This window comes from Dermacentor albipictus, chromosome 6 (assembly GCF_038994185.2).
Source record: "Dermacentor albipictus isolate Rhodes 1998 colony chromosome 6, USDA_Dalb.pri_finalv2, whole genome shotgun sequence".
Taxonomy (NCBI): domain Eukaryota; kingdom Metazoa; phylum Arthropoda; class Arachnida; order Ixodida; family Ixodidae; genus Dermacentor; species Dermacentor albipictus.
The window spans coordinates 39,349,577-39,366,810 of NC_091826.1; the positions used below are offsets into that span (position 1 = coordinate 39,349,577).

The following is a 17,234-nucleotide window of genomic DNA, read 5'->3' on the forward strand; positions in this document are numbered from 1 at the left end:
GCGTTCAGGTACGGTCTATCAATACACAGTTGCCAATTCATGTAGTTCGAGAATCCCAGACGAGACTTGTTGGTTCACAGCGATGCATTAGTTGGTCGCTCCTGGACTTGTTCACACTCCGACTCCTGCGTACTTGGACTCGGAGCCCAAAGCGACAAATCAGCCCAGCTGGGGTTCGTTCATCTCGTAATGCGCCGAGTAGAATCAATAATCACGAAACGAGACGAAGGAGCTCTGCCCTCTTCGTCTGTCGTGTACCTGCAGCGCATTCGTCTACCGTCTATCGCGTGTACTAAGCGCATTACGAGGTGAAAGATGTACAGGCGGGGACACTGCTAGCGGGAACACGGGAGCCCATCGCATCGGTGTGTGGAGCGCCACCACCTGCGTCTTGTGAAGCCTTTGCAGACGACTTACGACAGCAGACGGCTCTTCGCCAATCTCTATGATTGCGCATGCGCCGCAGGACTCCATGAGGCGCCGGTGGTGGGGCACTGCACAGAGCGATGCCACGCGATCCCGTGTTCCCATTGACAGTGGCCGCGCCTTGCACATTAACTTGATTCGACTCAGACTAAGGCGCACCCGTTCTCTCTTGGGTTCACTGAAGCTCGGACTCATTGGTGGCTGTGAGCCTGAACGAGTCGATTGCTTATTGAGTTCGCCGACGTATCCTACTAAGTACCAGTAAGACGACACCATTAAGTTAAAGCTTCACACCGCAGGCCCGCAAACGGGGATTGGACGCGCGTCTACCGGGTATCTATCTGCCTGTGTAGTCTTGGCCGTCATTGTTAGTTGCATGAGCCAGAAGAAAATTGCTATGATTGTTTTACAACTTCTGCAGCATTTTTAGTCTTGCTAAGAAAGCTGTCCGATACTGTTGAGTCTTAGCCCAGGCCTAAGGCGTTGCGTTTACTACAAGGTGGTTTTCAAATGACATGACCAGAGAACAAAATCATTCGAATTGTGCGGCGTATTTGGAGCAGTCAAGACGGAACGCAGGAAGTGAGAAGGGCGAGCGGACCGCTTGTTTATACGACCATCGCGACTCTTATATAAGGAGTTCCCAAGTCTATGGGCATACCACAAGAAGTCTGTAAGAATCCTGTCGTCTTTTGCAACGTATTCGTCAAGTCGCCTTCCCGTTACAACATTGCTGGCGTCATCACGCAGGCGCCTCTGTTAATGACGCTTGACCGTTTCTGCGCCTGTTGAAAAAAAAAAAATGTTCCGCAAAAAAAAAAGAAATGAACAGGAAAATGGAGGATATGACGTCGGCGAAACGAGGCGTGACGCGAAGGCTGCTTTATCGAGACACTTTGCGCTGCTGCCGTGGCAAAGCTCCAGCGGCTGTGACAGCGGCTTCCCATAACGAATACCCCTCGCTAGCCACGCTTGAAGTCCGTCGCTCACTCTGAACGCACCAATGACGTCCGCTGGGCATTGCGTTATATATGTCCTGCCGCTGGCCAAAAATAGAAACTTGCTTCCGTAGTTCGTAACTGACTGGTGTGGGGGGTAACCCTAGATCTAGTTATATCTATTGTTCCCGAAAAGGGCGTCGCAGTTTGGACTCCCGGTCGCGGCGGCGGCATTCCGATGCAGTCCCCGATGGGGCCAAGTGTGAGAACGATATTGTATACTTAAGTCAAGGTGCACGCTGAAGAACCTCGGGGTGCTCAAGATGAACGCGAAGTCCCCGCAATGGCGTCTCTTTTAGTCCATGTGTTGTATTCCCACGTTAATGTACGGCTGTATATAGACTCGCTGCGCCCTGTCTAGTACGCGTGATTGATGCATGAGCTCCTACTCTCCCGTCTCTCTTTTACTCTCCCTTCGCGTATCGATAAAAAAGTGGACGAAGTCTAGTTAACCTCCCTGGCATTCCTTCCGTCTCTATAGTCGGCTTATAATCCTCGATGACATTAGGTCGGCCGCACTGGCAAATTACGTCGGAGGAGAGAGAGAGACAGAGGAAAGGGGAAAGGCAAGCAGGTTAACCAGAGGGGAAGATCCGGTTTGCTACCCTGCGCTGGGGAGAGAGGGGAGAGGGAGGTAAAGTGATAGAAAAGCAGAGATAAAGAAAGAAAGGATCACATACATACAATCACAGTCGGTCACTGTCGCCGCATACTGTCACAGCACAGCACAGTAGTACTTGCAGCACTATAAACATCTGTTCAAGCTACAGTCGCTTGTACAATTCTGTTGCCTTTAAAAATTGCAACATTGCTCTCGTCGCCCTCTGCTGCTATGGCCTGTGGTGTCGGCATATTAGAATAAGTTCCTCTGTTAGAGGTCTTCGGTCAAAGCGCGCTATCGCGATTGCGAGCGATCGTCTCTTTAAATTATAGCGAGGACAGTCACTGAGAGGACAGTGTGCGGTAGAAAAGAGGCTGGCGTATTTCGCTAACTACCTCTTGCATTCGCGTTAAATAAATGTTTTAATTCGCTGGACGCGCTTAGCGTGCTCTATAGGGATTGGTACATGCCCTACACATGTTTACAACGAATTGTCCTGTACAACGAAGGACTCTGTAGATCCTGGGCGCTTCGTTATAAAGGCCGATTGACTGTTACGACTCGCGTGCTTCCGCCCTTCCGCTCTTGAGCAGTTCTCTTGCGTTGGCTGGCAACGATCCAGGTTTAAATCTCAAGATTTCAGCTCTCTGAGCAGTGGTGATGGCGATTCCTTTGGCGTCCAATTCGAAACAGGACTGCGACAGATGGTCACCTATCGCCAGCTCGAGCTTATCAGGTTTGACTGTATAAATCGACTGCTGTCTAGCCATTTTGCCTCTCTCTCTTTTATTTTCCAGTTCTTCATTACAACCTCTACGTTTAAATTGCGCGGTCTCTACTTTGTTATCCCTTAACCTCCCCCTCCGCCTCTCTCCCTAGAGTAGGGTAGCAAACCGGATATTTTCCTCTGGCTAACCTCCCTGCCTTTCTCCTCCCTCCCTCCCTCCCTCCCTCCCTCCCTCTCTCTCTGTCTCTCTTGCACGGTCAGCTATGGCCGTATCGAGCCCGGCCTCTAGAGTCCACGACGGGATTGTGGCGACACCTTTAGGAAGCTCTCGCTGGAAAGAGTGCCTCTCTAAACTAACAATATGCGCGTTCCCACTACGCTCTTTCTTTTTACGAGCGTGCCGCATGTGCACGTATGCGCGGGCTGCTATAGAGAGTTTTAGCCCAGCGGGTTTACGGCCAGCGGAGCGGAGCGGGCGAGCGGAGACGCAACTGCGCATGCGCACCACGCTGAGGCGGCCAGCGGTTTTACGGAGATGCGTTTACGCCCGCTGGAAAGCACTCCCCAGCGGAGGGTATACGCAGCGCGCGAGCGTGCGTAAGCGCGCGCGGGCGTGTATGGGAAATGCAAGACGGCAGCCGCGAACATGAACGCCGGCAGTTCTGCATCGAAAACGGCGACTGCCGCGCTGACCCGTACATTAGTACTCAGTACATTGTTAACAAATAATGCACTGAGAACTTGTAATATATCTTTATTCAACATTTCTTGCATAATAAAAGCAAGCGTGATTCAATTTCATTTCTCAGTAACTCCTATTCGAACCACTAGGTGGGGCAGCAAAGCGCCCCGCTCTTTACCCCGCTCGAGCGGGTGATCCGCTGGGCTAAAATTCTTTTTTCACGAGCCGCTCCGCTGGCGCAACGGCGGAGACCGCTCCGCTCCGCTGGCCGTAAACCCGCTGGGCTAAAACTCTCTTATAGCTAGCTCGAAGTGACAGGCCGTCGCCTCGTTTTTCGCTTTGGGAGTGTGATGCGCCCAGTCTGCGCAGCTCGGCGCGTTCTCGACTCGACCGCGTGAGACCTTTGCCATTGACATTACGCGCGGTTATAATATCTTGTGCGCCGCTGCCGGGGGAAAATGTCGGGCGCCAGTTGTCGTTCTTGGGCCGCGGCGGTGTGAGGCCGAGTAGATAGAGGCGCCTACGTGCTAGCGTTGGCCGCGGAGCTTGCGTCGTATACGCTGCCTCGTATACCGAGGTAAGCGAACTCCCGTGACTCCTAAGATGTCTGTGTGTCTGCGCGTGCGTGTTTTTACGTTTTTTGTTTTTGTTTGTTTGTTTGTTTGTTTGTTTGTTTGTTTGTTTGTTTGTTTGCATTAACGATTGCGGGCGCGCGTCCGGGCGTGTGCTTGCGGGTTTGGGTGGGTTTTTAGCCCGGATATATAGGCGAAACGAAAGTATTCCGGACCTCGGAATTGGAAAAGAAGAGGGAGATATCCAGATTTCCACGCATTGCATGGGAATCGATGCTGTGTGGTCGCCTCACACGCGTATTCACGCAGTTGCATCGCCGTGCACGAACTTGTCGGTCGATCTGGTAGCGTTTCGCAGAAGCCCCGAACCATGCTGGACGGCAAGCTACCTGGAAAATGCTTATCTTGAAATTAATTCGCGCAGCGCGGGGGATAGGAATAATTTTTTCTTTAATCGAAGCTCTCAAGGAAAATGGGCGAGTACGGGCCTCTTCTTCATGGCTGCATGTCACAATCAAACCATACGCAGGCAAGAATACTGAAGGGAAAGAAAGCAAACAAGAAGAAAGAATTATAAACACGCTCTAAGCGCACCTGCACGTCACCTTCGTGTTCTCGCTGCATAGCTGCGTCGACATCCGGCAATATGCGCTCGCCTGAATTGTTCTCTGCACTCTGGAAAATGTGGACAGTGCAGTGCGCTAGCGTAAACACTGCATGACATTAAAATAATGACCTGCTCGGTGCATAAACATGAACTCTGCATGAGATTACACGTTGTATAGGACGGGATTATTACACGTTGCGTAGGCTTAAAATAAATAATTGTATGCATCGAATACACTGTAGATTTATAGCACCTAATCAACCGTCCCGTGAAAGCTTCGCTTCACATAGCTTCCAACATATGCGTTGGATATGCATATTTCTTTTTTTTTAACGTCTTTATTTCTGCATCTAATAAAAGCCTTGCGGCAGTGAATGAAGGCAGTGAATGAGGCCCGACAGGATTATGCAACAGAGTGCGTGGATTGAGCCAAGAGGCACTTCGTAATGAAAGAAAGAAAGAAAGAAAGAAAGAAAGAAAGGAAGGAAGGAAGGAAGGAAGGAAGGAAGGAAGGAAGGAAGGAAGAAAGAAAGAAAGAAAGAAAGAAAGAAAGAAAGAAAGAAAGAAAGAAAGAAAGAAAGAAAGAAAGAAAGAAAGAAAGAAAGGTAGAAAGAAAGAAAGGTAGAAATTAGGCACGCAACACAGCATTCGGATTTGGCGTCTGTACTGGCATATGCTAAGAAAAACGCAGTGAATTCGTTCACGTGCGGTTGGCACCGCTCAGTCAAAGGCGTTCACGCTGGCCAATCACAAGAGTGAGCAGAGTGTCCGCGAATCACAACACTGGCGCTAACGTGAGAACGCGTTCATTTTCATTTCGTTCATTGGCACCCACATCCGGGCCCATTTCGGGAGCGAACGGTAAATAGAAAGGCCTGGTTTGACGTGTTAGGTACAGGTGTGTGATGTTTGAAGAAGCGTTGTTGCCGATGCCTTCTTGTGAAAAAAAAAAAAAGAAGAAGAAGAAGAAGAAAAAAGCTGGACTGCGAGTCGGCCTAGTTGGAACATATTCGTATTGATACTTTTTGTGCGCAAACAAACAGGGACGAAGAATAGGGGCAACACAAGGACGAGCGCTTTCAAGGACGAGCGGTTAGAAAGCGCTCGTCCTTGTGTTGCCCCTATTCTTCGTCCCTGTTTGTTTGCGCACAAAAAGTATCAATATAAAAAAGCTGGGCTGCATGCAACGAACCCCGAAATACATATTGTATGGTGTCGAGTTGTAATGTGTGCCGAATTACATTTAACAGTGAATCACGTTGTACATGTCGGCGCGTAGAAGCACCATTACGCGGTTTCTATCATCGTTAAGTTAAGGTAAAAAAAATAAAATAAAAACAGCTCAACGCAGAGAGGCAAGGCATCGTCGGATGAGCACTAAAGGAGTGTATGTAGTCGTAGTTAGCGCACTTTGTCGATTCCGCTTGAAATTTTTTTCCCACTCACCCTCCAACTAATAGAATGCACGATTTTAGTCGCCAGAGTGTGGGCTATCATCGTACCAAGTAGCGTCATACCTTGGTATGATGATAGTGACACCTTGGTATGGTAATGATACCTTGGTATGATGACGACAGGCGAGAAGCCTTGCTAGGCGCGTCTTCTTGTTCATGGCCGTTTCGCCGCCTCTCCGTACCTCGGCGGCTGCCCCTGAGACTTACGGCGTCAACGACCACTCGAGCGAGGTGAATACGGTACACCTACTTACGCACGTCGCGTCGCATAACCATTCTCGCTCAAGATCCCGGATCGCGTGGCGGTCGCGTTACACGCTCCTCGCGGCCGACAGCGGCGGAAAGCAATGTGCACAAGCAACGAAGTTGTTGTACCGTATTTACTCGTGTTTTAGGCACCCGGGGCCGGAAAATGGAGAAAGGAAAGAAAAGGGGGGAAAATGAACGTGGACGAGAAAGATAAATTTGTCGTTGGTGGGGACCGAACTCGCAACCTTCGCATTACACGCATGCGATGCGCTACTACCAGTTGTGCTGTAGCGACGGCCGTCAATTCGCCCACTAACTTGGGTATCTATATATGTCTACTAGGTCTATAGCCCTGGAAGTGTCAGGTGAGCGCCACACAGTCAGAGCCATGGTTGGCGGACGTGGGACAACCTTATTTTGTTTTTTTGGCTTGATGGCGTCACGTAACAGGTGCGCTTAGGAGAGCATGCAGGCGAGTGGCTAGTGAACCCTTGTATGCTACCTAAGGTCATCAAGGCTGCCGGGTTCCAGACCCTTGCTATGTATGAGTATGAACGAGAAGGGAAACCGAAAGGCTCGATTCTTTGTTTATCACGACCATATGACGCCAACAGGCAATGAAGCCAAGGAAAGCATAGTGGTAATTAGCTGTGTTTCAAGTTGAAATATAGAAAATAGTGAAAAAAAGGGAAGTTAAACGACCAGTGCTCGAAATGGCACACATGCCACAAGCACAACGAAAAAAAAAAGAAAAGGTGCTATCTGGTACAAAGTTCACAGAATCCGAAGTCTCTTTATTTTTGTGTGTCTCTTTTGTCCCGAATGTTTTACTAAGGTGGCACGGTCACATTCGAGGCGATTGCTTGCATTCCAGAAATCACGGTATGCGAATGGCGCCGAGTTGCTCGAACCGTCCTCCATTCCGCACTCGATCTGTCACTCTCTCCGCCCCTCTCTCGGGCTCCCTCTCGTCACACGCTCCTCACCCTTTCCCTGCGCCGTCCTTCTCGCGTGTCATCATCACTCAGCGCGTGATTTCCACTTCCAGCGACAGTCGCTCGCACACACACACGGTCGCGCGCTCGCGCGTACGCACCCCTTTGGTCGTGACTACACACACGCGCACGCATGTGGTTGGGCGACGCCGACACTACTCTCGCGGTCGCTTTGCGCGTACACGGACGCACGCACTGACGACGAACCCCGCTTCTCGGTGTCATCATCTCCGGCTGGCCCGTCGTCATTTGCATCGCTGGCGGCACGGAATTGGAGAGTGACATCACATATGCACGCGCGCGGGCGCGGCAAAGCGCGAGAAGCGTACGACTCTGCGCGCCCCCTGGCTGCGACCAGCGTATCTGTCTTAATCTTCGCGACATCCGTATCGCCGGCTTCGCGAGTGTAGCTTTATGTGTGACGTACTGGTGGGTGCTCGGATTCCGACTGGGCCGTCTTTCTAATGCGCATCTTCCAGTGGGTTTCCCGTTTCGCTGGCCAGTATTTTCGGAGAGAAATGGCGCGGGCCTCCGTAGGGTTCCTGCTCCAGCCCATCAGTCAATCAAGCGAGCAAGCAATCAATCAATCGGTCGATCTTTGTTATAAATGTGGCAGTAGTGATGCCTAAGAGGGTATGCAGCAGGAGGTGCCGAGGTTAGAAACGGCGGGCGGCCGGGCCTCTCGTATTAATGGGGTAACATATATGCAGCGAGCGGGGACGGATTGGGCGGAAAGCGGACGCTTGATTTTTTTTTTTTGCGTAAGGATGATGAAGCCGAATGTTTTGCTCAATCTAGATCGATCGTACTTTACCAAAGAACGACTAGGGATTGCGGTCCTCAGGGTTTGCCTCTTTTTGCCACGGCTTAGGGAAATTATGGAGCTCTAGAGCCGGCGTACAGCTTTATGCGGTGGAGCGGCCTAGATCATTCGAGTGGCGCAGGAAGGGCTTGCGAAATGTTCAAACGACTTAAATATCAATTTGCAAAGAGAGGTTGTCCTGAATGCAGGGTTGACGTGAGGCGGATTTACTAGTAGTTACAATACGCGAGATGTGTCGCCAAAGTTCGGATATGTGCGCTGCACTGAATGGATGCGTCACTTTGGCACGGACATGGTGCAACGGCCGCGTTGACATTGCCAATTTTTTTTTCTTTTTTTACCCCTCGTCGCATGCTCGCGGTACCGAATTTGACCGTTTGACCGAGGCAGTCGTAGTTGGGGCGAAAGTGGTCCGAACATTTCAGACCACGTGACCGATCCTTTGCCCGAGGAGGGGAGCTCACAAGAGAGAGAGAGAGAGAGAGAGAGAGAGAGAGAGAGAGAGAGAGAGAGAGAGAGAGAGAGAGAGAGGAAAGGCAGGGAAGTTAAGCGGAAACAAATCTCCGGTTTCCTACCTTGCACGTGAGTTGGGAAAAGAAAGGAAGTTAGAAAGAAGGGACGAGAAAAAATGAAAGCGCGATTGAGCTCTCTCGTCCTGTCTGGTGCGTCTGTGTTGCTTAACCATGAGTGGTGCCACTCTACGCAGTTTAAATTGAATGCTGCAACAGTCTTCTGATAAGATGTATAGAACCGTGTTTACGTTGGGCGATTGTCTCTTCCGACAGAGGTCGGCCGTCGAACTTGTTGAAGCCCGGCAGTAAATGAGCGTCTCTGTCCACAATACTGCGGACACTGGCACAGAATATGGCCGACGGTTTCCTGTTCACTGCAGTGTTCACAGGCTGTGGTGTCGGCCATTCCTATATGCAGAAGTCGTAGGCATCGGTGAACAGCCACGTCCAATCGTAGTCGGCATAAGAGGGTTGCGCCTGTTCTGGACAGTCCTGATGGGTAACTGGATGCTTAATTCAGGGCCCAGGGAACGTAGCCGCCTATTTATGAAGTTGGGCCCGTTCCAATCGGATAGCGTGCGTTGGCGCGCAAATATGCGAGGTTTTCTTGAAGCATCCGCGCTTGAAGGCGGGATCGATGAATACCGGGTTTCTCCCTGAGCTAGTCGGGCCGCTTCGTCCGCGCGATCATCACCGGCGATGCCGCAGTGAATCGGTAAGCACTCAAAATATGACGCAGTCTTCCGTCTCGGTTAGGTGCAATATCGGTTCTGTAATATCAAATACCAATTTTTTACGCGCAACTCGCGAGAGAGAGAGAAAGAAAGGCAAAGGAAAGACAGGGAGGTTAAACCGAGATTATCTCCGGTTGGCTGCCCTGTACTGGGGGAGGGGCAAGGGCATGCAATAGGTGAGAGAGAGAAGGATAAAAAAAGAAAAACCTAAACACACAAGCGCACGTACACACGAACTGTTTCTGTGGGCACTGTCACGCAGCCCACAAAGGCGTTCCTAGTCTTACGCAGTGTCACCGTACAGTCCTACGTCACACAGTGTACATTCACAATTTGTCAGAAAGTCCCGTGTCTCTCAAGTATCGCAGCAGCGCCTTCATAGCGGATCGACGGCATAATCATAGCATAATCGACGGCCTAACGGCTTTCAGCGTCACCCCAAGCCTGCGCAGACCCGGCAGTTGTTCACAATTGCACTATACAGTAAGTACAGAGTAGGCCCCGCCATCAACGCTAACAGTGCGTTTGTGTCTGGAACGATGCTGACAGAATGTGGCGGACAGCTCGCTTGGACTGCGGTTCTATTATGGCGTGCTTAGAAAATGCGGGAACATTACGTTTCCTCCGAATAATTATGCTGGCGTCTGTCGACACCAGACCAACATCAGAGTGACGCGCTCTTCAGGGCACCCTGCGTGCAACAGCCCTTGGTTATTTGGCGTCGAACGGAACGGTTGGGCGCTGGGGTTCCTGAATGACGCGTGAAGGACGCGTGAGGGCAAATGTGCAAACAAAGCAGTGGCGGAAGGATGGCGGTTCACTGCGCGCACTGTAGCGATTCATATAGGCGAGGGAGTGGTAGGTGGAAGGGTGTTGTCATGTGCTGAAGTCGATTTCAGTACACGGGAAGGGGGAGGGTTGTGTGTGTGTGCGTGTGTGTGTGTGTGTGGGTGGGTGGTTGGGTGGGGGAGGGGGGTTAGGTATAGCCGCTGTTTGCGAGGATGTTTGCCCGCACTTGTGCGCGTTCTCTATCCAAGCTCAAGCTAGGTGACATTTTCCGTGATGCGGTCGTTTGTGCCACGCGTGCTTTGTCCCCATTAAACCGGTGCTGCATTGTGACAGCCTCGCTGGCGTTGGATCGTATGGGTTTGAACTTTTCCTACGCCCTATAGTTGTCAGGAAAATTGCTCCGCATTTTAGCGCTTCTCTGTGCGCTTGTTATAGCTATATAATAAATCTTAGCTATGACAACTGTGCGTATGCAAGTAACAGGTTTCGTTTCTTGCTTTATTGTTTCTTCTTTTCCTTTATTGTATGCTACAATAAGATTTTGCTGGTAATTGGTTACAGTTCCCATGTTAATTTTTGCAATTAGGATAGTTCATGTCTCAAATGCTCTCGTATCGGATTTTTTTATGTGTGACTAATCTCGTTGGGTTCAGGTTTTCTTTTTTCATAGATGAAATACTGTCTATTTTTGTTTATTGTCGTTTACTTCGTTTCGCACCGTTCGTTTATGCATCCTACATGATGCGTGGCTGCATGTGGACGTTGTAGGCGGCTACCTCAACGTCCGTCGAGCAATTCACACAGCTTGTAGCCCAGGTAACCAGCCAGAAGCATCCAGTAAAGAAACTGCAATGAAGTGAACTGAATCAGACGTCACTCAGTTGACAAGTATACACACTGACATCCGCGCTACCGTCTTGAGCCCAGCTATGTGTCGCACCGGAAGTAATTGAATACCACAGCAGCTTCGTGATTTGAATTGAAGGGATGAGTATACCGTGTGCTTCTTACTCCTTCACATGGCGGCCACCTAATCGCAAACCCAAAGCACGGCACGATAACCTGGTACCGGTGCTTCGGATTTGATCTGATTTCTAGATTTGTATGACCTTTTTGTAAATTGAGTGTTTGATTTCAGGAAAACTTGACAAATGACGTTCATGCGTTACGCGCCAAGTAGTACATTCTACGTCATTGTCCTGCGTCAATGTGCATTGTACGTACAATGCGGTCCATTATTAACGGGAACACGTGAGTGTAAAGCGTGTGCGAAACTTCCCCTCTGGCAACTGTAAAGTTTTCTGCCTTTGTAGCAGATGACTTCTGGTTGGTGGTACTGGCATTTTTCTAGCCACCTGTGCGGTGCATTAAGGTAGCTTCAGCAGACAATTGCAGCTATAGCAAGCAGAGCGGCAGCGGCAGATTTGAGTGTTCTCTTTAACAGTGGGCCGAACTGTATATGAAACTTTATTTAACGCATGTACATATGAGCAGCTTCTTTTGGGTTTGGTTCGCTCCGCTTAGCTTGTGGCTCACTTTTGCGCCGTTAGCGCTGCCCGCAGTGGCTGGCCGATCCCGGAGATGGCCCAGTCTGACAGACAGACAGACAGACAGACAGACAGACAGACAGACAGACAGACAGACAGACAGACAGACAGACAGACAGACAGACGGACAGACGGACGGACGGACGGACGGACGGACGGACGGACGGACGGACGGACAGACGGACAGACAGACGGACAGACGGACAGACGGACAGACAGACGGACAGACGGACAGACAGACGGACAGACAGACAGACGGACAGACAGACGGACAGACGGACAGACAGACGGATGGACAAAAGGAAACAAAACAAGAAAGAAAGAAAGAAAGAAAGAAAGAAGGAAAGAAAGAAATAAAGAAAGACAGAAAGAAAGAAAGAAAGAAAGAAAGAAAGAAAGAAAGAAAGAAAGAAAGAAAGAAAGAAAGGAAGAAAGAAAGAAAGAAAGAAAGAAAGAAAGAAAGACAGACAGACAGACAGACAGACAGACAGACAGACAGACAGACAGACAGACAGACAGACAGACAGACGGATGGACAGACAGACAGACAGACGGATGGACAGACAGACAGACAGACGGATGGACAGACAGACAGACAGACAGACAGACAGACAGACAGACAGACAGACAGACAGACAGACAGACAGACAGACAGACAGACAGACAGACAGACAGACAGACAGGACAGACAGACAGACAGACAGACAGACAGACAGACAGACAGACAGACAGACAGACAGACAGATGGACAAAAGGAAACAAAACAAGAAAGAAAGAAAGAAAGAAACAAACAAACAAACAAATGACAGCATTGCGACGAGATTGCCATGTTTCAATATGAAGTCGGACGAAGCGTATTTGTATCTATCCCGAAAAAAAAAACGACGCGGTCTTTGTTTACTCTGCTCGTATCTGCAGCTTTCAACCAACGACGCTGCGCGACCCAATGGCGGCACTGGCGAGCATATACTTTAATATGTAATATATGCCGTGCGCACGCGTTGCCGACCCCTGCGTTCGTCCACGCGTGACTTTGCGCGCTGTGGAGGTCGGTTTGCTGCGCTGCCTGCCTCCTCCTCCTCTGCCGGTCCCAACGCTGCCTGCCTGCCTGCCTGCCTGCGTATGTTTGTGCGCGCGTCCTAGAGTACGCCGTGGCGCAGTATCGCGCTAGATTTTGTTATTCGACGAGCAACGCTTCTCGCTGGCTTTTTTTCCTTCTTTCTTTATTTTTTATTCCCGGACGCGGGGAGCAAACAGCGAGCACCGGATGCCCGCTCTCCCGAGTCACACATCCCCCGACACCCACCACCGCCACCGTCCCCCTTGCAGTAGTACCCCTCACGCACTCTCTCTCTGCACCAGAGGCCTGATCTGCACGCCCCGCTGCTGTTTGTTTGTGCCCGGGAGCTTTAGTACAGCCGAGTAGAGCGTGCGCTGCGCGTTCCGGTGAAGCTCGTCCACTGTGGAACCAAATCACGTTCTCCGTGAATCTCCGCTTGCCTGCCTGCCTGCCTGCCGGCGCGCGGTTTTGCTCCCCCCGTCCTCTGCGTAGTTTTCGTGACTTTGGAATAACTCTCGTGGATTTGATTTCTCGGGTGAGTCGTCTCGTTTCTTTCGTTCTTTCTCTCTTTCTTTTTTTTGTGTGTGCCGGTGGAAGGTCGGGTCCCCTTATCTTGCCTTCATGCTATATTTTGTTTATACACTCTTTGTTTATCCGCCGCTGATGGGGTCCTGTGCCTGTGGCGTGTTCTGCTGCGGAGCACGATGTCGTCGGTTCGAATCCCGGCCGCTCTGGGCGGAACGCTGGAGCACTCGCTGGCGCGCGTAAGCTTCGCGGCCAAGATAATTAATTAACAGCTTGCGAGGAAAATCAATGAGGAGTGCAATTTGATCAATCAATCAATCAATCAATCAATCAATCAATCAATCAATCAATCAATCAATCAATCAATCAATCAATTGAAATTGTGTGTATGTTCGCTGTCATTCCGGGTTGCTCACATCTATGGGCAGCCGGAAATGTTCTGCTTTCTGTCTCATCTCCTATATAGACTATACATCCTACTCCAAAGTTTGGGACCTTGATGGTCTACAAGCCCATTGGTTTATAACCCTATCGGTCTATATCCCTGTCGGTCTAGAAGCCTATCGGTCTACAAGCCTGTCGGCCTGCAAGCCTATCGGTTCCTACTCCAAAGTCTTCTGAAACATTCGCGCCTTGAAGGTCTATTCGTGAGGTAGCGGCTTGCATTTTACGCGTCAGTACAAAGGAGGGAGACGAAAGCACGAGTTTCCGTGGGCCGACTTCGCTATATGTGTATGAGAGAGCACGTTTAGAGAACACGATGTGGTAGTACTTAAAATGTGCAGCTCCGGCCAAGGTGATATCTGTAAACCGGAAACAGTTTAGGGAGGACACACCTTTCTGAAACAGACAGGGCATACTTTCTTATCGAATATGTCACTCTTCCTACTGATCACCCTATCGGAAGGGACGTAATAGCGCGTGAAAATCTAGTTTCGAGTGTGTTTGCACGTGCACGTGTTAACTTGAATTGTTGTTCGCTGGTAGAAATAAATTTGTGTTCTAGTGTGTTCTCTATGCCGGATATCAACCCTGTTGTTGGCGTAGTAGAGGAAATATTCCACAGCGCCGTCCTTTTGATTAATAGATATTTTATACAATATTGCAATTTTCCCATTTGTTTCTCACACCACAACGCTCCACCCCTTACCCAGTGGCTGATATGGAACCTGTGAGAAATTTCTTAAATAATTTAAACAAACATGCAATAAGAAAGCGCTGCCTCTCAACAGGGGGTCGCCGTTGGCTTAAAAGTTAAACCGCCTCAGCGACCAGAATGTTTTCGAGGTTACATTAGAGAGTTTTAGCGTATTGTTACCGCTACATCGTTGCTCAGTCCACCGGTCTCGCCGCCCGAATGCGCCAGCCAATCCGTACCAGCGTGCACCTAGTCGTATGTTAGCTAGCAGTCGCAAAGCTTGCAAGTGACGGAGACAATAGGTTTCATGGTGTAAAACATTGACGATACGCTAATACTCTCCATTAACACAATGCAAATCTAGCGTTACCACTGCCACCTGCCACCGACAGCGCGAGACTCGGTGGCAGAGTTGGAGTAAGCGATGTCAGTAGAAGACATAACGCTGTGCATAATACACTTCTACCTCTTCTTGCGAGGCCGTTGCCTAACATTTTGTCACTCTCTAAATCTCTCTAGTGCTATCACATTTTGCGCGGCCATCACCAACAACGGCAACTGACGCTTTTCGCACGTGCGTTTCGTGCCGCAAGCGACGGGCTCCTGCTTGGTGCCACCATCCTGTTACGTCTGCACCCTGCGCTGACGTAGTCATTAGCCTCGCGCATTGGCGACAGGTTATGCAGAAATTGTATAGCCTCGCCTTGTATGCTTTGCTGTCATTGACGGGGCCTTTGCGGAACGCGCTAATGTGAGGACGAGGAATATGAGGACATAGGCTTACGCAAGCTGGTGCATTCGCGTCCTTGTGAATTTTTCGCTCCCATATAATTGTCATGTTTTTTTTTCCCTCAACGCTCCCTGGTCTTTCGGTGTAGCGAAAGCAGGCGATGTGGCCGAGTACTTGCACCGGCACTCCGGTTGATTTAACGCATCAGTGGGCTTGTAGATGTTACCCATGTGCAGGATCATGATTACGGCTATGAATAGTCATTACGGATGCCGAAGGAAAGGCGTCGGAGCGCGTCCGCACGCCGGATAGTGTGCAGAAAGTTGCCATGGAAACCGGCAACGGTTGACGTCATCGATGTTACAGAGACCACATGGCGGCGGAAGGGGACGGGACGCCCGTTAACGGCTGCGTGGCGGGCCGTGTGCACAAAGTTGCCAATGTAACAGGCAGTGACCGACGTCATAGATGTTGTAGAGACCACGTGATAAGAAGGGAGAGGATGGACGCTGCGCTTTTTTCTCGAATCATGTTGTAATATGCGTAGCGAGCCCGCGGCGTGCGGAACGTTGCCATGGAAACGGTGACATCCGGCCGTAGGCTGTTGTAAGAATCATGTGATGGGGATGCGACGCGGTGCTACTTTGTAAAGTTATTTTCGCCATTGCAGGGCGGAGGCCTCGAGTGATTTGACAAAGTCACAGAAAGGGGAACTACTTTGTTGTTGGCGTGTTTGTGCTTTTACCTTAACAACACCATATAGTGCCAACAATCCCAGACGCTCCATCTACAGACATTACCGCACAAAAGTGCAGTGTTTTCGTTGGAGCCTCGATCGAAATTCTGCGCAGTTCCTAAATATAAACCTATAGCCCTTCTGCAAACTGCTCAAATAACTGTGTGTGCTGGCGCTGCACTCTTTCGCCGCAGACGTCTTACAATGTCGATGTGATCGTGTGACAGATCATTCTCTATAGGTTCAGCGATATCACTTCAAGGATTCCAGGGTATACGTTTGCACGTTGCTTACAGTCCATGAACTTTCTATGTATAGCGTCGTATCGGAAGAGGGCACATAGAAGCGGGGTATTCAAGGTTCGGCGCTGCTCTTGGCTTCGCTTGCCGCTTCGCTTCTTCTTTATCGAATATGTCCCCGTTTTCGACCGGCCGCGCGGGAAGAACATCTACCCCGGCGTCATGACCTCCTGGACGAAAGCCAATTCTCTTTGACCAAAATAATTCGTCCCTGATTCCTGCTCCGCCAAGCAGTCCCCTGCACATTCCCGGCACTTCCGTAAATACAGTGACTCCGCAGAACAGCTCCGAGTCGTTTGTAAAACGTCGTGGGTCTATCTTTACAAGCGTTTCGTGAACAGTGCCTTGTTTTCGTTGCTGTTTCTTTTTCTTTTTTTTTGGGGGGGGGGGAGGAAGGGGGGTGTGGGTCGGCGGGACAGAAGCTGCTTCGAAGCTGTTGGCGAATGCTAAGTGGACGAGCAGGTTTTGCTTTTTGAGCCTGGTATCTGAACCGTACGGAGACTTTGTGAAAGAAAGTAACCGATTTTATCGCAGCGATCGAAAACATTTGAGAGACGCCGTTGGCATTCTTAGGTAGCTCTCTGCAAAATTGTGGTACGGTTTCTTTATGTCTCCATTGGATTCCGACAGGGTCGTTCTGGACTCGCTCTTGGCTTTCGCCAAGGACGCGCAGCTTCTAGGACGGCTCTGAATACGCCTCCCCCCTCCTCTTCCTATTCCCCATTATAGGCCTTCGCGCCATCCCTTAATAAATACATTTTGTCATCATCATGTCTCCTTGATTTAGCCAAAAATAGAGAGCTACCAGGAGAAGTGGACAAGACGCCAAGACGCATCTGTAGCTGGTGCATGGCTGATGGTTTCGCTTATGTGTGCACTATTTCTTGCGGGTCATCATGTTTCTAAGTTTGTAGAAGCCAGCGATAAATGCAGAAGCCAAGGCGCGACGTGTTGCCGAGGTCACTCGGGCATCGTTTTACTTTCTATGTACGACGTTATACATGGTATCTATAATGGGTTTCCGAAGCTT

The 17,234-nt window shown here is 50.1% G+C and overlaps 1 protein-coding gene across 4 annotated transcripts in view; it reads left to right on the forward strand.

Moving 5' to 3' along the window:
• Nucleotides 1–17,234, forward strand: part of LOC135914564 (uncharacterized) — a 502,153-nt gene that overhangs the window by 288,871 nt on the left and 196,048 nt on the right. Inside the window, exon 1 of one of the 4 annotated variants that reach the window (XM_065447471.2) lies at nucleotides 13,102–13,311. The exons of the other annotated variants lie outside the window; for them this stretch is intronic. The gene's annotated coding sequence lies outside the window, so the exon portion shown is untranslated. Of the gene's footprint in view, nucleotides 1–13,101; nucleotides 13,312–17,234 lie in introns of those variants that run through there. 4 annotated transcript variants of the gene reach the window in all.